At 34.7% G+C, this 21,985-nt stretch overlaps 1 long non-coding RNA gene across 1 annotated transcript; it reads right to left on the reverse strand.

The window, feature by feature from the left end:
- Nucleotides 1-5,143: 5,143 nt before the first annotated feature.
- LOC132644372 (uncharacterized) lies at nucleotides 5,144-8,696 on the reverse strand. The gene is made up of 2 exons (XR_009583840.1): nucleotides 8,371-8,696; nucleotides 5,144-6,486 (listed from the first exon to the last, which is right to left on the reverse strand). It is a non-coding gene; the product is annotated as an uncharacterized LOC132644372 (long non-coding RNA).
- Nucleotides 8,697-21,985: the final 13,289 nt, after the last annotated feature.

Below are 21,985 nucleotides of genomic sequence, written 5' to 3' on the forward strand. Positions count from 1 at the left end.
AATGCTTATAGCAAGACACTTATATCAAAATACTTATATCAGAATACTTATATCAAAATACGTATATCAGAATACTTGTACCAACATACTTATATCAAAATACTTATATCAAATACTTATATCAAGGGATGAACTAGGATCACAAACTCAGGTCACGAAGTGAATTAGAATCATAATCAGACTCAGCACCACAGAACAGAGTTACCCCAAGGCAGCATATCACATTATACCTTACTTGGCTCTAGGACATGCCAAAGAAAGAAAGGGTAAGCCTTACATACCTGCGCTGCGACCAACTAGTTACACTTGTGCCTCCAACTTGTTAATCTACATTCAAGAGAGTTCATCCATTCATTAGTTCCTTCGTCAAGTACTTGCCTCACCCTTTCAATATATTCATTTATATTCTGCCGAAATTTCGGCAGCATCTCCCCTGTAAATGTACCAACCCGAGAATATGGCTCGGCCCAAATCAACACCAACAGTAATCCGGGAATACAACCCGGCCAATCTATCAACAATACCAACAATTATCCTAGCAACACTTCAATATCAAATTCAATTCACACAATATTTCAAACAACTCAAACAAGGCTCCAACTCTCCCGAAATTGCCTCCAAATCCGAGAACTACACCAAACACATTCTTCTCTTCCAAATTCATAACTTATACCATTACCCCACACATTAACAATACAATTCTCCTAAATACAAAAATTACATAAAATTCACATAAATTCCCAAATCATCTCACAACCAACATAACATTATTTTGAGTCACTAAACTTGCACTTCTCATCATAGAATTCGTAACGACGGCAACTAAAACGCTAACGACAATTTGTTTATTTTTCAACACACCAAGAGGGGCCATTCGGCCCACACCCAACACACACCTAAGGAAAATTCTCATTCTTTTCTTCACACTACAACATTCAAAACATGCTAATTAACATTAATTCATGACTTTCATCACAACATACACACGGCCCAACACCACCACACGGCCTTACTTACAACACACATTATTTTCATGATTTCCATGCATTTCTACACACCATAACATCCACAAGCATCCATAATACATAAAAGAAGATTGAATTCTTACCTTTTCTTCCAAACTCCTTCACTTGGCTAAGGTGTCAAATTGATGAAACAAGCCCTCCATCTTCCCAAACAACTCCACCATGTTGTAGAGAACCCTTGAATTGGTAGGAATACAACAAGAAAATAATTTTTGGGACAAACTTTCAAGAGACAAAAATTGGAGACCATGGCCGAAATTGGCCCTTTGTTTCTCTCCTTGTTCTTTCCCTTCTCTCAAGTTTTCATGAACTTTCTCAAGGCATATGATGAATTTTCTTCCATGTGCCATATTTATTAAGAGATCATGTGCATGGCACATGCCTATCTTATTTTATTTTTCTTTCTTCTTTTCTAGAAATTTCGTCAATCTATAGCAAGGATGACTTATTTGTCATCCTTCTTCTTTTTTTTTTTTTTGGAATTTTCATGAAACTTTTGTAAAATTCCCATTTTGCCCCTCGAATTTTCTCAATATTACTATTTTGCCCCTGACCTTCCACATTACTTTCATTGGCCATTTTGCAAATTCCTTATCCTTAGCCTCTCACAATATTTCCATACTAATAAAAGTCATAAATAATATTTATAACAACTTGTGCATTAATATAATTTTGAAATTGGTTTCGCCCTTAACTTCCCACGACGACTCTGAATTATCCAAACGTACAAAATACGGGCTATAACAAAAATGTATGAAGAAAATGTAGAGACAATGTATGAATAAATATAAACAAAATGCATGAACAAATATAAAGACAAATGCATAAATAAATGCATGAATAAATATAAAGACAATGCATGAATAAATATAAAGACAATGTATGTAATGTATATAAAAATATAATGGCTATGCATATAATGAATGTAAAGACAAGGTATATAAAAGCGTAAAGACAGTGTATGAAAAAAGAAGAGAAAAAAAAAAAAAAAAAAAAAGGACGAAGATGCTAGTCTTGCTAGTCTTCCTATGAAAAGAAAATATGGAGAGTGTAGAGAGAAGAAAAAGATATGTGAGGTAGTGTGAAGTGGTGGGTGGAGCCCCGCGGTGGATCGTCGGGGTAGTTGGCGGCTCTTTTGGTGAATAAGAAGAAGGAAGAAGATGTTTAGGGGGTTTTCTTGGGAGGAAGAGGGCAAAAATCTGAAATTAAAGTGTGTTGTGTGTGTGTAGAAGATGATGAAAATAAAATTGAACCCTTCAACTTATTTTATAAAACAAAATGACCCATCTTATGGTCCAAAGAATAATGGTCTTCCCCCTCTTGTCCCATTTACCCCTTTTAACTCATGTGTAAAAATTTATTAACCAATGGATGAAGAACCCAACCCATCACTTCAAATGTCAACTTTTAAAAAGTGACAAGACCTTGACTTGATCGAATTGTTGCTCTGCGTTGAAGAATTAATTGCTCTGATTTTCTCTACATCGACAGACTGTACTAAAATATAGTTAACTAATACATGTATAAATAATAATGTAAGTATAAAATATAAATATTAATGTATAAGATGCAAAAATGTACTGCTATAAAATAAAGAAACAATTATTAACTGCACAAAATGATTGTATTACGCTATACATGTGCAAAAATAATGATTCTTGAAAAATGTCAATAAATTGATAAAACTCCTAAAATGAGGACAATTATCAATAAATCATCAAAAAATGCAAAAATGCGTAGAAAGCTATTTCGTGCTCTTTAACGAATCAGGACCACCTGAAACGTTAATTTCAAACACAGCGAGCCAAAATTAGGTGTCAACATTCATAGTACACATTCTCGACTTCCATTTGAGTCACTAGTATCTTTGAGTGACTTGCCCAAGTAGCAATTATTAATTGCCTTACAGAATAAGATAATATGGAATACACTCACGTGTAAATAAATAATTGTATGAGATCGTACAAAGTACATTTAGATCATACAAATATCCTGCATTTGTATAGACAATAAAATCTTGATAGTATTTGTTAGAATAAACAACGTTTATATCAATATTTGATTTCCTTCAAATATATGTGTATAGGAGTTATATTTTGCATGTACTCTAATAGAATATGTTATTCATAATCATAGTATTAGCAAGATATATAAGTGCACCTATTGCACTAAAGAATATTTCATCATTTTCATAAGGTCTAAATGAATCTTTATTTATACAAGTGAGTTCACAACTATTGGGGCATTCAATGGATCGCCTTTTCTATGTGTAACTTGACTGAAAGAAATTGTCTTTTCAAAGTCATTCATCTTAAATCATTCAGTAGAAAATCTACTGCATTTGGAAACTTTTAAGCGTTCCAATAATATCCCAGTCATACACAATAATCATAACGACTTTAGAGCCACACCTCTTTATAGAAACACAAGGGCAAATTGGGCCGCTTTTGCACCCATCTTGCAATATGTACTTGCTAAGGCAATTATATCACATGCGCGCTGAGTTTTTTCCTTTTTCTTTTCAATCCTTTTAAGGACTTACGAAACTTTATCGAACCAGTTCCCCGAGAACTATTTTATGCTTCAGGCACTTTTAATCCCTCAAGGATTTTCATAGAGATTTTGTTGTCTAGCTAGAAATATTAATAGTGACAACAATTCATTATACGCATATCGAGTTTTCATGTATTGTCAGACTAATAAGAACTCTGAAAGTGATTGCATCCACCACAGGAGAATATGTTTCCATATAACCAATGTCAGGTCTTTGCGAGAAGAAAACCTTAGTGCCATAAGTCATTATTTAGATCTAACAACTTTATTTTCATCATTTCATTTTCGCAGTATATATAATGTACCCCACTGGCTTTCCACTTTCAGGTGTTTGGACTACAAATCTGAAAGCTTCACTTTTTATGTGAAGTCACTAATACTCGATTGCACCCTTTGATTTTGGCCAATCATTTGTTTATCTGTACCATGACAGATTTAAATTTTAAGATTATTATCATAATATCGAGTGGTATATCATACACATCGTCGAAGATCTTTTGGATCAGTTCCTTAGACATAATTTGTCGAGATCTCTTCATATTCATTAATTTCAAGTACGTGAACCTTTTTCAAGATATGATGAAGTGTTATGTCTTGGGGCTCTTCTAGAGCACTTACCTCCTTATTATGACCATTATAATAATTTTCTCCTCTCTTTTTAAGGATTTTTATCTTTGGAACCGATCGGTCTACCACGCTTCAGGCGTGCTGTAGACTCTGTCCTACAGGGACTTTAATTCTAAATGGAGCATTTGTAGCTGACATATAATATTCTTTGGGTCAGTAAAATGCATCTGACATTTGACTTGAATTATCCTTTTGAATGAGGATTATGCTAATGATAATTTATTCCACATAATACATTCCAGCTACTTATCATTTCTGCCCCTGATGCTAGTAAGACTAACATATATCCCCAACCTTCTTTGGGGATCCCTCTTTGTGCGTTGTGGTGGTGCAATTGAATTTATTCCCGCACATTCAAATGTTTCTAGATGGATATTATTTGGTTCCGGACCTTGAACCAATCGTGATGGAATTTTTATTATTACTTGTTTGGTTTGACGCATACGAGTGCTACTACATGTTAAATAGCATATCCCATACCAAATTGGGAGTTTTATTCTCATACTCAATGGTTCAGCTATCATATTGGAGGCATACAATTTCTTCTAAACCAACTATGGATATAAACCAGCATTATTAACATAATTGTATTGTTTGGAACCATGCTCTTAATTTATCAATTTGAGCAAACTACCTTGAAAAAATCAAATTACAAGTAGATTCCAAACGCACATGTGACCAAATCATAGATGCATCTATTAAAATCATATAATAGTAAATGGTCAACATGGCAGGTGACTGAGCTCATGAATATATATCACCTTTTATACTTTCCAAATCTATGGGGATCCTAATCCCAACCTCAACTGGTCTAATAATAGATTTATGATCATAAGCAGCACAAGAGAATTTCTTGAAGAATCTTTTATTTCTTCTATAAGAACCATGTGAATTCTCAATTATTTTCACATCACATTTAAACCGAGATGGTCAACCGGTCATGCCAACTGATGTTTCTTTCAATAAATTTATAGTTTACAATCGTATGTGATTCTATCATGATGCTCATATTTGTGTAGTACAAAGAGGAGGAAAGCAGGATAACCTTTCACATTTATATTTCTTACCTGCTATGACTGTAGTAATATGAAGATCTTAAATCTTTCCATCTATCATATATAGTCTCACTATGAATGGCCACTTTGGTGAATACCTTTGAAACTCAATAAGTGTCTTTGAGACTTACTACAGTAAATGTTTTATTGATAATCACCAAAATAGTAATAAATTAGCTCTTCCAAAGCTGTCAATTAATTGTGTTACCACATATTTCATAACACATCCCCTTTAAAGGAGAAAATTCTATCATTTTCGGTCATGATCAAAATCATTATAGGCAAAAACTGTTGCTTGCTTTTACCTTTTCTCTTAAATAATCATCGGCAAGTCGATCAATGACCACTTATATCACAATAATGATTTTTCTCAAACCTCTTCAAGAGGTGAGTTGTGGTATAGTATAACCATACATAAGCATGTCTTTATGCATATATATTATCACATCTTGCCACATTCACTTTAAAGAATGGCCAGCAATCACGGTGCTTATCACAAGTTACATTTTATTCAAGGAATGAACTATAATAATTTGTATGTGCTTCATAAATGTTCATTATAAGTTCCTTGTCATGCCTTGAAATTTATTATATTTATGTGACCAACCTCAGCATCACTTTAATTTGAAAGGTCAAGTGCGCCTCCATTTTGTATTCCTTTCTTTTGATGGAAGATTTATCAAATCGGTCAAATTAGGTCGCACGATAATTGCGTTCCCAACGACATTTCGTACCATATCGCAAAGATTAACTTCACCTTTTGAAGGGCCATTTTGAGAACCCATTGTGTTCTTCCTTTTATAATTACCACAATCATGATGACCATTATTATTTTATCTTTTCATGCCCACATTCATACATTCAGCTAGTTGTCTTCTTTCAGACTTATTATGTACTGCTATGACATTCACTTCCGGAATGGAGAAAATTCAATGTGGCAAGCTTCATAACTTTTCATCAAAAGCACATTATTTTGCTTTAGTCATAATTATATCATCAAAATGGGGCATGAGACGCTAGCCCACTATCCTACCCATATAAAGGCTTGGTAGACCATAATATGATGGGACTCAAACCCAATATTTCATTAATTATCACGGTGCACCAGGACTGGACCTGATATTATACCCTCTAGATGCAATGAGATTGAATCCACCGTTTCACGCTTAACCAATGGCATGAAATATAACCACGCCAACTCCTTTGAAGTTCATCGTTTGCATACTCTTGAGTTCAATATATAGTATTCTTAAGCGAGATCACATAAATATGATAGGAGTATATATAAGCAAATTAAATTTTCATATTAACGCCAAGCAAAAATTCAATATAATCAAATCACGTCCGTCTAAAGACAAGAGTGATTCAATTAAATAATATGTTTTGATGTGAACCTTTAAATCAAATTGTAAAAGATTATACAGTATATATGCACACAATTTTTCATCTAATCAGTTTAGTGAATATTCCATACTTACCACATACTTAGCTGAGAATTTTAAGATTTATCAAATCTACTTACACCGTTATAAATTTCCTCTGCAATAACATTTTGCCAATAGCCAAGTAGTGTTCACGGTTTGGTTAAAAACCGATCCAAATCAAAAACCAAATCAAACCGACTAAATAAACCGATATTTACTTGGGTTTGATTTGGTTTTGAACTTTTAAAAATCGATAATACTTGATTTGGTTTTGGTTTTACTAAAAGCAAACTGAAGAAAAAACCGAACCGAATCAATAAATTTTATACATAATTTTTATAATTATATATATACAATATGTTGATTTTTATAAATGCTTTTAAATAATTTATATACTTAATTTAATTTATCTCTAACAGACTAATGAATTTTATACCTTTAAGCCGATTTTAAAAAAGAAATCCATGAATTCTAACTCATTTATTCAAAGAAACAACTATGAGATTTACCTAGATTCATTTTTTGTATTTCTTATAAACTTTACTCACTTAAATAAAATCATAAATCCTAAGACTTAGCTGAGAATTTTAAGATTTATCAAATCTACTTACACCGTTATAAATTTCCTCTGCAATAACATTTTGCCAATAGCCAAGTAGTGTTCACGGTTTGGTTAAAAACCGATCCAAATCAAAAACCAAATCAAACCGACTAAATAAACCGATATTTACTTGGGTTTGATTTGGTTTTGAACTTTTAAAAATCGATAATACTTGGTTTGGTTTTGGTTTTACTAAAAGCAAACTGAAGAAAAAACCGAACCGAATCAATAAATTTTATACATAATTTTTATAATTATATATATACAATATGTTGATTTTTATAAATGCTTTTAAATAATTTATATACTTAATTTAATTTATCTCTAACAGACTAATGAATTTTATACCTTTAAGCCGATTTTAAAAAAGAAATCCATGAATTCTAACTCATTTATTCAAAGAAACAACTATGAGATTTACCTAGATTCATTTTTTGTATTTCTTATAAACTTTACTCACTTAAATAAAATCATAAATCCTAAGACATTTTATTCATAATACAAGAAAATTATAGCTACCACAATAAAAAGATACTAATGAATTATAAGTTGGAAAAAGTTAAAAATTCTCTCCTAATTGTAGGAAAAAAAACATGAAAAATAGAATACCGTTAGTTTTCTTAAAAACCGAAAAACCAACTCAAACCGAACCAAACCGACTACAACCAAACCGATGGTTATGTATTATATTTGGTTTGGTTTGGTTTTAGAAATTTTAAAAATCGACTTAATTGGTTTGGTTTTGGTTTTAACCTAAAACCGACCCAAACCGACCCATGAACGCCCATAATTAATACTATGGTAACTAATCGGATTTTAACTTGATCAGATGACTTTAATTAGTATTGCCAAAGGAAACAAAGATGTTAAACTCCTTAATTACTGATTGTCAAATTCGGCTAGAAGACTGGACAAATATATATACTAGACTAGATCCAATATTTCAGAGTGCAAATCTAAGAATATTATAAACGAATCTTAATCATTCTATACTAATTATAGATTGCTTTTCATAGCAGACTGCGTATTTATCAACCACTGGAATATGCTAGTTATGCTAAGAAAATTAAGTGAAGGAAACTTACCTCACTTTCTCATCGCTGAATTTCTTTAAAGATTAATCCCGACTGAATTGGATAATATCAGTTAGTTAAAGCCTCGTGTTGATAATGGGTTATAAAATAAAAGCGATGTAATAAAATAAAGGAGCAATAAAAGCACATGCATAGAGAGAAAGAGGGAAAGGAGCGAGTGTAGTATAATAATTCTTTCTATTTTTGGGTGTCTTCTTTCATAAATGAAAGAGGCTATTTATAACCTCAAAGACTTGGAGAGATCATAGTGCTACAGAACATGTGGGGACATGGCATCCACACTAATTTATTTACACCACAAACAAGATATATCACAATTTAATATGATTTATTACCTTAGCCATCCGCGCTTCACGCGAGTTCTGATATGACTTGGATAATGTAAAAAGAAAAAAAAAAAAAAATTATATTGGAACAAATGGCGGCCCAATGAAATAAAAGGTTAACACCGTAATGTAAGAATAATATGTTAGTTGAACTTTTTTCAAGATTATATCATGAATATGCTCAAATAGATACTTCCTTTGTATTAAATTATTTGTTGTCTTTCTGTTTTACACACCCCATAAAAGAATATTCATTAGGAATGTTTTTTTTAACTATTTTATCCTTATTTATATCTTACGATATAATAAATCTTCATCGAATATCTTATCTATCTATGTGTCATCTTGAGGTGTTTGTAGTCTTTAGGATAATTATTACTAATCGTAAACTAGAAAGGATAATTGATTTTGTCTTGAATTTCTGAAATGACAAATAGTTTGAGACATCTATTTTTAGAAATCACAATAAATAATTTGAGACAGAGAGAGTACATCACAATTTGAAATGATCAAGTATAGGATTCTTCAATACAGTCAGCACATCGCGCGGGTAGCTAGTAATGATGTACAACAACAACATGCTTAATGAAATCACACAACTTAGGGTATGTGGAGGCTAGAGTGTACGCAGATCTTACCCCTACCTTGGAAGGTAGATAGACTGTTTTCGAAAGATCCTCGGCTAAAGAAAAGGATAATGAGTAATGTGATAAAAAATATGGAACAAAAAAATTGTTTGATAATTATATAATTCGTCGTCATTATTTTCATATTGCAAGCAATATTTTAGTTAGACTTTTTTAAGATAATCTAATATGCTCAAACATATACAACAAAATTTGAAATAATTAGGAATAATATTTTTTTAATACTGTCCGCGCATTGCGCGGATACGTATACTAATTTTTTACATAGTAGTAGCCCAAACCAAGACGCCGAACCCATCAGTTATTATTCGTTAATTTTGAAGCTATCCTAAAATTTCCCTTTCCAAACTATTTTATTCACACCAATATTTTATTTCCTTGTTGATGCATAAACCCTCCTAACGTTCCTCCATGTACTAGGTCCTTCCTAAGGCTAGATACACGAGAAATTTCTGTCTTCAAAAATTACTCCAAAAAATCCTCTCCTTTTGTTTTCCTAAAGATATCTTTTTCCATTTTGGCTCCCTCTCCCAACGGCTTTTTTTTCCTATACCTACAAAAAGATCTCTCCCTTTATTGGAGAAGGGGTCAGAGACAGAAGAAAAAGAAAAGATGATATTGTTCATCATTTTTTTTACCAACTCTTATTGCTTCTCTATTGATTTCAACCATCCTTTAACCTCCCTTATCGCTGTTTACCACTTCATTCTCTATTCTCACCTTTCTCGGGCACCGTTTACACATATCATAGTTCTCTTAGAATTAGAGAAAGCGTCGGGATGATTGGAGTTGGCAACACGGCTCGTCATCCAGCTATGAACTCGGTTCTCTCGTAATATTTTCGCCTTTCATTTTCTCAACATGCACTGTGTAAAGATAAAAATAGTGGAAGGGAACAGTTGGGGCGGGGGATTTACTGTGTGATTATGTGCCCTGTTGTTACTTGCTTGTTATCAGATTAATTTGGTTATAGGTTTATTATTATAACGTGCTTGACTATTTAAATACGAAAATGCCTAGTCTTTAGGAAATAAGCAAATAAATTTTCTTTTCTGTGTGATCTCCATTTAATCCACAAGTAACAGATTTTGGCTTCTTCAATATATATTTAGGTTTCCTTTTCGAGATTTTACATCCAAGTGCATATGTTTTATATCTTAAATCATTTTCACAGGCATTTAATCTCATCTGATCCTATTTCACAGTCCGAAAATAGCTATTCTCTTTTTTCCACCTTACTATCCTACTGCACTTATATCTAACCATTATGTCCTCCCAATAACGTACTTACATTTTGCTATCCTTAGATCTAACAGTTAGAGTATTTACACTTGACCATTCGCTTTTACACCTAATATTTATACTATCTTATACTTTAGTTTTAATGTTATATTATTTTATCACGTTTTTCATTTCATCATTTTACTATCCAATCACTTTATATTTTTTAGATCTGGTCACGTTATCGCGTTATTTTAATCATAGCTTAACCCGAAGGCAATTGTGAACCCTTAGTCATTATGTGCTTATTTTGATCAAGAATTTTATTTACTTCATTATTTGAATTTTCTCTTGATTAGTTAAACATTAAGAACAAACATATTCTCACCACCCTTTCCATACTTTTTTTTTTACATGTGCAATATAATGGAGTGGCGTCGCTTGGAGTTCAACCACAACATATAACGGAGTTAACGCAAGTGGAGTCGTCGCCCCAAGCGGACCAGGTACGTTGGGAAATGAGAAAAAAGGTCGGCTGTAACTTCATCTTGTATGAAGCGCACAAATAGCTTTATTAAAAAGAAGTAAAGTAACTCGTTACTACCTCCTTTCTAATTTCACGAGTGACTTTTTTAAAAGTCTCAAAACTTGACAACTTTTACTACTACGCTAAGTTGTGACATGCTTTTCTTACAATCTAAACATCAAAATATTTTTAAGCTTCACACGTCTTTCTTAAATGCTTAAATATTTTATTTAGTGCTCTTGGACATTTTTTAAGAATTCTTTTCGTCTCATTTTAAGGCGTTTAAGAGAGTCGATCGTACTAAAATAGAATAGAGGGGAGTAACATCGCATTGGGCCCGTTCTCAGCTTTGTCATGTATTGATCCCACGTTCTTCTCTTACTCTTAGCTTTAAATTTATACATTGTTAATCTATTGTTTATTTCGGTCCTTTACATTGAATTCGCCACCAAAGTTAAGGTGGCGCACATTTTACTAATAATTTCTTTTCTTTTGAGAGATGTTAAAATTTATGGGAACTGGCTAGAACGCACTATGTGAAAACAAAGAATAATTAAAGGATGAATTTTCTGGTACATGACGTTTGGAGGCTTATTGCTCATAGACTTTTGACTCAGCATTCTAAATATTTTTTGGTATTCTTTATTAAGTTGCCGCTTCGCTAGTTCCATATATGTCACTTATTAGAATCCATGCCTAAAATCCCGTATTATAAACTCCAATCTTGTCTTACCTTGTCATTCTACTGTATTTCTTTGGTTAGTTAAGATATTACAGTTATTTGGAGGTTATTTTCCTAATTTCTTTTTAAGTTGTCGAGTAGCGTTAAATTGGCTTACATTTTGATTATAGCATATATATATCCAAGTTGAGTTGTAGTATCACATTAAACGAGAAATGATTTTCTTTTCTGCCAAAAGCCCTCTTTTCTTGTTCATTCCTCTGTATAGATTTTATTGTCACGCGGACTATTGCTTAATATAAATTATTTTTTATAAACACTTTCCTACATTCTTCACTTAAAATAATAAGTCAACCTCACATGTTTAATCACTTAGTTTAATTTTGATTACTATTTAATTAATTTTGCGCTTTAATCACTTAATCCCATATAATCCTAAATTCGGTCAGGACCTACATTTGTGGGCCTCGAAAGGTGTTTAGCACCTTCCTTTTGAGGTAATTTGAACCCTTACCCGATCTTTGGTTGCGCAGACTAGTTAAACATAATTATTGCATTAGTAGTAGTAAATGGGCCCTAATGCTCCTAACTCTTCTCTTTTAAATCCACTAAAAGAGTTGTCACGTGTACTGGCCCGTCTTCCGCGAGGAATATGGGGCGCAACACAGGGAACTACAGGGCATTTAGGAGTTGGTTACCCTTCTTTCAAATCTAAATAGTGTTGTAGAGCTGAGTCATAGAAAATTTGAGTTAAACTTACCTATTGTGTGTGCATACAGAGATGCGGGTGACTAGGAAGACTACGGCTAGTCAGAAAGGTAACACGGCATCGGGCGAGAGGACCAGCAGGGCACCCCCAGCAGATAGGGCCCAGTCTGAGTCTTAGGGTGAGACCCCTTCCCAGCCATCACCGACTCCTCCACCACCCGAGGAGCTTCCGAGGGAGGCAGCACCTCCGGTAACCCCTCCTGCGCCGACTGATCAGGATATCAGGAGTGCGGTGCAGCTACTGACGCAGATAGTGGCTACCCAGAAACAATCGAGAGTACCGGCTGGTGCAGGGTCTTCTGAGGGGCCCGGTAGTTCGAGAGCTTCTGGCATTAAAGCCTCTAGAGTACACAGGAGCCAGGTGGGATGAAGACCCGCAGAATTTTATTGATCAGCTCCACCGGATTTTCAAAGTGATGCATGCTTCGGAGACCGAGGCAGTGGAGTTAGTGCTTTCAGGCTTCGAGATATAGCTATTGTCACACCCGAACCCTTAGACATTCGCTTTATCAAAACCTGTCATTTCAAACACTTTTAAAAACATAAAACTTTTCCAAATAGAAATCATTATCTTTATAACGATTATGAAAAATTTCAATCAAATAAGTACTTTAAACCAATTGAAATCATCTAAAATACATACTCTATTAAAATCCACAAATGATTCAACTGACATCACTTTGTCGACATCTCGACAAACATACCACATGACACTGTCTGCAGAAGCCTCTAAGAAGTAAACTGAACATTATGAGTGAGGATAGGGCCCCTGACATACCCATGATCATATATCTATACATGACTCAGCACAGCTCCAGAATGAGGTGGAACTTGCCAATCTCAGCTAGTCCACGCATCCTAGCTATACACTTAACCTGCCAAACAATCCGGGGTTGCGGGCATGAACGCAGCGTCCCTAGGAAAAAGCACGTCAGTACGGACAATGTACTGAGTATGTAAGGTGGTGACAAGTCATAATCATAATTTGACTTAGGAGAGAAGAAATCACAATCTAACTCAATACCTGCGGCCTTCGCTAGAAGAAACATAAATGGGTACACGAAGTCTCAAAACAAGCTTTAAGTAAATAATGCAATCCAACACACATGCCGCTTCTGACATGTTAACAGAATGGTCCCTTCAAACAGCGGCTTCCGGCTAGTATCACAATAGTCCTTTCGGACGGCCGCTTCCGGCATAATAATGATAGCCCCTTCGGGCAGCTGCTTCCAGCTTAATATCACAATCATGCCAACACAAACTCAATCCACAAATATCAATTTCAATTCATATCATAAGTCACTAATCAATTCATCACAATCCAGTTATTAGCCTTAGCCTTTCTTTCATAGAAGTTATCAAATTTGTATCTCACTAGACTTAGGAGGACATACTTCCAGGTTTGAGGGTAGATTTGTAATGAAATTCTTACTACTTATATTTTTCTCAATTTCATCTTATTGCCCTACCCAAAGAATAAATGATCATATCTGTCACGACCCAACCCCGTAGGCCGCGACTAGTGTCCGTGCTGGACACCCAAACGTACCCAATAACCCAAACCATTATATTAGCAGAATATATATATAAATATAGAGGTCAAATGGCGTCACTAACTATCACAGGTGAACAAATATAGCACGTGGAAGCCGATGAGGCTATCACAGATCATATCACCCAAAACATATACAGAACCCACATGTATGTCTACAGACCTCTACAGATCATAACAGAATCATAAGACGGGACAGGGCCCCGTCATGCCCCTGAATAGCGTACATATATACAATAGCAAAGGACTGTACCAAAATATAGGCTCCGGACAAAAGAGCACTCCAAGACAGCGGAATAGGATCCTAAGCGGGCGGATCAGCAAATCGATCGTCTGTACCTGCGTGGCATGAAACGCAGCCCCCGAAGAAAGGGGGTCAGTACGGAAAATGTACTGAATATGTAAAGCACGGAACGTAGTAAACAAAGTCATAATCGAAGCAGAAGGTACAGAAAATGAACGGAATATCCAGAATAGCAAAATGCATATTTCCAGAACATAAAGAGTGTATGCAAAAACATATGCCATATCATATCCGGCCCCCACCAAGGGACTCGGTGAACAGAACGTGGTCGCCACCCCGACACTGGCGCCACAACACAGCATAACTCCAGAGTAGGGAATAACTCCGTAACATATCATATCAGAATATGCACATGTCAAACACATCAGATGGCCATATCATATCATATCATCATATATCAGAATATGTGTACATGGCACAGCATACTCCACAACCCATGTACATGTATACCTGCCCCCTCACATCGAGGCGCGGCGAACAATGCAGTGGAATACGCGTGATAACATATCCTGGCCCGGGCTCAGTGAAGGAAACATTGAGGCATCCACGAATGGAGTAGTGAGAAACTAATGCAATATAAAATATAACACATTTACGGAGACTCAATAGCATAATTCAGATGACAAACCATATCAAGAAACTAAACGGTAATCATAGCGTATGCCTTACGAATGTCGCAATGGTTTATGTCAAAATAAGTTTCCTGAAATCGTTTTCATGTTTCAAAATACGTTGTGGGACTTACGAAATACTTCAAAACAACTGTCGTATAGTAGTTAGAAAAGTAGCCAAGAGTTTCCTTTGAATTCCACTTCAAAATAAGTCAAACGGAACAAATCAGAAAAATCTGGGAATAGTTAAAACAACTATCGTTTAGTAGTCGGAACAATAACCAAAAGTTTTCTTTTAATCATAGTACGAAAATAGGTCAAATAGAACAATACAAGAAGGTTTCGGAAATTGTGGGCCCACCTCGGGTCAAGTCGAGGTGGCGTACGTAAATTACGGACATTAGGCCTTATGGAGCCGGCCACGAACCTTTCAAGGTAATCCGATTCTATTTGTAAAAGTTACGGACGTTTTATGGCACAAAGCTCTTTTAAAAATAAAAGTGTTTAAGTTATTTTTCATCAAAGCATAGAGTTCACAACTCACTTGCATTGAATCGAATAAGGATCAAAACTATGCTCGGATTTCTAAGGATGGAGTTTTCCCCAAGACGCGTATCATAGCCTATTACGACTAGGACATGCCAAAAGAAAGAAAGGTAGGCTTTACATACCTTATACCAACTCTTTTCATAGGCTCACGAGCTGAGTCTCCCTCCAAGTGGAATCTACAGCAGCAACGAACATGATACTAACGTCACGATAGCTCTTATCGACAGCTTATGGACGTTAAACACATTTTAACCAACCTTGAATAGCATCACCTCTATTTTCCTTTACCTTCCCAAGCTTACATTTAGACATATTAACATCTATGAGGCATCCAACAATCTCAGTGAACAATAACAAGCTACAAGCTCATTAACTTAGGAAACAACAAATCCCCATCTGCTTTCCTAATTACAATAACAAGTCCAATATATCCGTAACACATTTACATGATTTCTACGCTTGATACATCACGAGAACTACAATCATATCAAATTTACCAATTCAATCCATAGAATACCATACACCGTACTCCAAAATAGTCCAACAAACAATAATAATGCATATCCGGCTTCTGATCGTCAATTCGTAAGTTCTCATCAAAGACATACCTTGGACGCTGATTTGAGCTCATAAAAGATTTTAGATGACAGATTGTACCTTTGCTGGTCTCTGTCAAACTTCCCGTGACTTTGCTTCATCACGAAGTAAAAGTTGGTTCTCTTAAAATAGAAAAATGTTGCTACTATACTGGAAAGAAACATTGTTGCTACTTTGTCTTAAGACAATTTTTTGCTAAAGTAGAGAAGATCAAAATGGAAGTTGCTGCACACTTTTTTTTGGTTAAAAATCTGAAGTAAGGAGGTCTAAGAATACAAGGCAACATGTTCACTTCCAATTTTTATATACCAAAAACGTCCAGCAAATTAAAGCAAAACCTTTAGATACACTCCCTCCACTTTACACGTGTAACTAGGTATTAATTCATTTTAATACACATCTCTTAAATATGACACAACAACATTATCATTTTATGTCATGCAAAAAGATTAACTTGCTGCCACTTATCCATAAAATACATGGGCATGTCCACGTATTAATTACCCAACAACCTCAATTATTTTTTTTTATCTCAATTCACTTAAATAATGATCATTTTAAGAACACTTCATATGTGTGTTATCATAATCATGTCATATAACATAATTTCCGTCCATAACTATGTTTACATAACCCACAAAACAGTCCAACAAACAGCCCATGGGCCAACAACAACATCAAATACAATTTACGGTAAAATATTCGTATTTCCCATCTCATGATTTAGCTATGACTTTAATGAATTTAAATATACCTAGAAGAGGATAATTCTTACCTTATATACCAAAAAAATGATCTTCTTCCACTTTACTTTACTTTGAAGAAAACCCAAATTTGCTAGAATCCGGAGGAAACCAACATTTATATAACCTCTTTGTAATTATTTGTATTTTCCCCAATACTGAAATCTAGTATTTTTTGGTTGAAGAGAAAAATTGTTGTTCATCTCCGTCAAAATGAAGCAAACGTTAGTGCTCACAATGATAAAATTGTGTTGCTGCTTTCATTCTCTTATGTAAAATAACAAATAAAGTGAAGTAATAAGAGCTTAAAAGGGTCTTGCAAGACACGTGTTCCTTCGTGGCCAAACTTTTCTTAGTACTTATCACTAACTTTTGCTACAATACCCAATGTCCTACATCTAAAATATTTGCTGCCAATTTATTGTTTATACACGTGGACCATATCCACCTAATAGTTATCCAATGATCCCAATTAATTTTAATTTTTTTTTTTGTCTTCCACTACAATCCCTGGTTAAACCAATTACACACATAGTTAATTCCTTGACTACGATTCACTTAAGTAATAAATTATTTTTAACACTCTTCATATACTCATTATCAAGATTATGTGGCATAGCGCTAGTCCATAGTCCCTCTTGATATACATAAAATATTATTCTCAATCACCGTGATCACACTTGTTAAGTCTTAAATTATTTCGGGACCTCAAACTCTTTGTACACCGAGCTCTTGATCTTCATCCTTGAATATGATCGAATTCTCCGGGCTCGGGTAATTTTGCTCATATTGGACGATTAAATTTTCTAGTCCAAAAATACGGGATATAACAATATCAATACAAAGGGATGATGCTATGGAATGTAAACATAAATCGTAAATGAAATGAAGTAGTAAAATCTCGCACCCCCTTCGAAGTGGTTTTGAAAATCAAACTTTATGTTTCCTTTAGTATAAAACTCATTTCCTCGAAATAATTAGTAAAACCATATACACAACTCAACTTGGCACCTTATGGGTGTTCCCTTCGGAACATAATAGAAGTACAATATCAATAAGCCATCACAAGAAACATTTAGACCTTACTCGTCTAAGAATGGAATCATATGGAGTACATATAGAATGAAAACAAGAAGAATCATGCCAAAGGAAGAAATTTTTGCCTCACATACCTTGTCGCTTACTGTAACACCTCGTGCATTCGGGCTAAGATTTGACTCATAAGACGGGGGTATAATGAACCCAATTTGAGTAGTGTATAAATGGTGTTTGAAACCCAATCAAGACATGAGAAGAGTCCTTGAGCAAAGGAAAGTCGGAAGCTACCCTACGGAGCGTGTTTTCAAGTGAGTTTGCACCATGTCTCAATCAAAATGAGTATATGGACAATATGTAAGGAATTTGGGGAAATTTCTTTCTTGAAAGTTGTAGATCTTTGAAATACATTTTCAACGGTATATTATGCAGGTCAAACAGATATCTGTACAAAACGTTATGCCCGCTTTACTAAAACAGTGTTCTGCCGATTTACGGCGGAATCTACGAGCCGTGAAAATTATACGGGCTGTATATTTAGGCCGTAAAATTGGCCCAGAAAGCCCAAATCACTGTAATTGATTTACGGTGGGATATACGGTCCGTAAAACTTTTATGGGCCGTAAAATGGGTCCGACAGCAATTTTAAAACTTCGTTTTAAGGCTTTTTCACTTCATTCCTCACACCCCCCAGCCCTAGAATGACCTTCTATTCTCTCCCATCATCAAGAAAACTAAGGTAAGCCTATTCTAATCATTCCAAGTCAATTCTAATATATATCCTTGTAATCTAAACAAGAATCATCATTCCTAACCTAGGGTTTTCAAGAAAACCCATCTCAAGGTTTAAGATTCAAGATTTTGGAAATCTTCTTCAAAGTTAAAGTCTTTAATTCAAGTTTGGAGCATTACCAGGTATGTAGATTTGCTATCTACGTGTAGGAACATCATTGTTCTTCCCCACGCTTCTTCTTCCATAAAGTATGAAGCTTTACGAAAACTAGGGTTTTTAACCACGTTCATGACAACCCTAGGTCCATGCCCTACCTTATACTATGTATTAAACTGTTATAAATTCTTCATTGTGTTCTTGATATTTCATTATGATTATTGAGAACCTGTCCGTAATCCATGAAAGCCCATATCTTGTATTCCATGGGTTCTTGCATGCATGTTTTTAACTAAAAATGCTTATTTCATGAATATCCTACATGTCTACAAGTTTTCATGCAATTGTATTATATAATTACCTTCATGCCATGATTCAAGATACATACATGCTAAATACAAGTTATTTCATGAAACCACGTTTACAAGTTATTTCGTGAAATCATGATTATAAGTCATTTACAAGTTAATTCACGAAAATCATGGGCTTCTTAGCCAACTATATCATGTTCATATTTTTGGGAGTTGCACAAGTTACCGAGAAGGTTCAGATAGCCTGAAACTACGTAGCCACCGTAGGACAAGGATCGCTCCGCCCAGTTAGGACGATTCCTTTATTTTACACTGAATAGATCCATCAGGCACGTTACCACCTTATACCCTGGTAAGGTATGAGGGCTCTGCTAGTCCGGTGAGGTACCAGACTCCACGTATCCGTGTGGTGATATCATGTTGTCGGTTAATGAAATGCTCTCCCTACTTATCATGTTTTACTTATGTTATATATATATATATATATATATATATATATATATATATATATATGTATCCATGCTTATGCTCATGTTCATGTCCAGGTTTTCAGTTTCAGTTCTTATCATGTTATTCCATGTCAATGTCATTTCTTTCAGTTGCTTTACATACCAGTACATTCAATGTGCGGACGTCCCCTTTTATTGCCCGGGGGCCTGCATTTCACGATGCAAGTACGGATTTACAGGACGCCACATCTGCTCAGTAGGATTTTCACGTACTAGCTTATTGGTGAGCCCCATCTCATTCGGGGTTTAGACATTGTCTTTATTTATTTAGTTTTGCATATAAAGGTATGCTGGGGGCCTTGTCCTAGCAAGTATGTTACGTGTTTCAGACTCATGTTAGAGGTTTCATAGACAGGACAAGTGTCATGTTAGACTTCCAGAGTTGGTTAGCCGGTTTGGCTCATTTATGATAGTATCCGCATTCATGACTTAACCAAGTGCTTATGTTTAATATTATGACTTACTATGTTTTGTAAAAGCTCATCATGCACTTCACGTTATTTCCGCTCATGTATGCCTCGTGATGATTCAGCAAGCCATGTGGTTCGCTCGGTCACATGCAATCAGGCACCGAGTGCCGTGTTACGCCCAGGCTATGGTTCAGGGCGTGACACTTACGTGATTAGCTTAACTTATGCTTCCAAACACTGGTCAATCCACAATCAAGGTAAAGGAAACTGTAGACAACTTGAAAAAGGTTCATATACTTCTCTAAGCTCGTAATTAACTTCCGTAAATTCGGGCAGCATTTTCCCTGTAATCTTCGTTTCACTCTAATTCCAATTCAATTTAACAACACAATTAGCAATCAACAACAACAACAACAACAACCATCTCATATAAGCCTCTTTAAACTCAAAGCATCAACTCCCAAAGATATACACTAAAATAGCCCAGTATACGCTTTGTATACGATATCTTCATACACTTTATTCTCCCAAATTCAAGAACAACAACTTATCAATAACATCAACAACAATATCAACAATCATTTTATATCAATATCCAACTAATTCTATCCATTTAATCATTACCAAAACAGCCCCCAAGTCATTTGATATCCAAAAATTATAACCGAACTTTCAACGTCATTTTCTCTATTCTAACCCGTCAAATCTATCGATGATCATGGTAAGAACATCTTAAACATACCTTATATGAGCAGCCACCACGAAACCAACATCCCCCAAGTTCAACTTTTAGCTTAAAACGATGACGACAACTCGTACTACACTTTATCTTTCAATTATCTATAACTTTCATTTTTTCTGTTTTCCCAAATTCTAAACTTATAATGGCGTGTTGGCCTCGTAAAGCTAGATCACCCGAAAACGTATCCTTAAATCATCCTTTTGGAGTGCTTATGCTCATATTTAGCTTAAGTGTCCTTCTTAAGAGTTGCTCAACTTCCCATATACTATTCATATAAATTGTCATATGCCTTTTATAAAATCCCGACATGTGGGCCCCACCTCATCTTACGGTTACGAGGGCTATATATCTTTTAACGTATCATTCCAATCATATTGTACGAATTCCAAATGTCATACTCATGCTATCCTCATGCTAATACAGTAGAATTCTATCATTTATACTTGTAATATTTGCTCCTCCTTGAGCTCACATTAAGCCGTCTGCAGCCTGTAACGTGAAATTTTCTAAGGTGTAACAACTGTCTTGTGGCTTGTTTGCAGCACCGCGAACTCCTTTCTAACTTATTAACTACTCCCTCCGTTTCAATTTATGTGAACCCATTTGACTGGGCACGACATTTAAGAAAGAGTGAAGACTTTTGAAACTTGTGGTTCAAAATAATCTTGAATATTTGTGTGGCTGTAAATCACTTCATAAAGTGAATTTGTTTTCAAATTAGGAAAGAGATCATTCATTTTGATACGGACTAAAAAGGAAATAAGTTCACATAAATTGAAACAGAGGGAGTATCTTATTTACATTCAGATTGTGTATTCACTTTGAGGCCATGTATTGTATTCTGTTTAGATGTTCTTGTCTCATATCATCATCGAAGATTTTTATGTATTTTGTCGTACTTGACTTACAACATTTATTTATAATTTATGAGTATTTCAAATGCTTAAATCTTTATCATTTAATAATAGAATTGGTTAATGGTTGAATATGATTTGCCTATCGGGTTGGGATACAGGTGCCCTTACGACTTATATGAATTAAATTGTGACACTTATTAGTAAATTAATAATATTTGTTGTACACACTCAATATGAGTAAGTTTTTATTGAATTAGTGTGGTCAAATCTCACTATGTAAATTTGTTTTTTGTTTTTTTCTTTAATTTTGCTTAAAATTGAAGTATC

The sequence above is a fragment of the Lycium barbarum genome, chromosome 6 (genome assembly GCF_019175385.1).
Source record: "Lycium barbarum isolate Lr01 chromosome 6, ASM1917538v2, whole genome shotgun sequence".
NCBI classification, from domain to species: Eukaryota; Viridiplantae; Streptophyta; class Magnoliopsida; order Solanales; family Solanaceae; genus Lycium; species Lycium barbarum.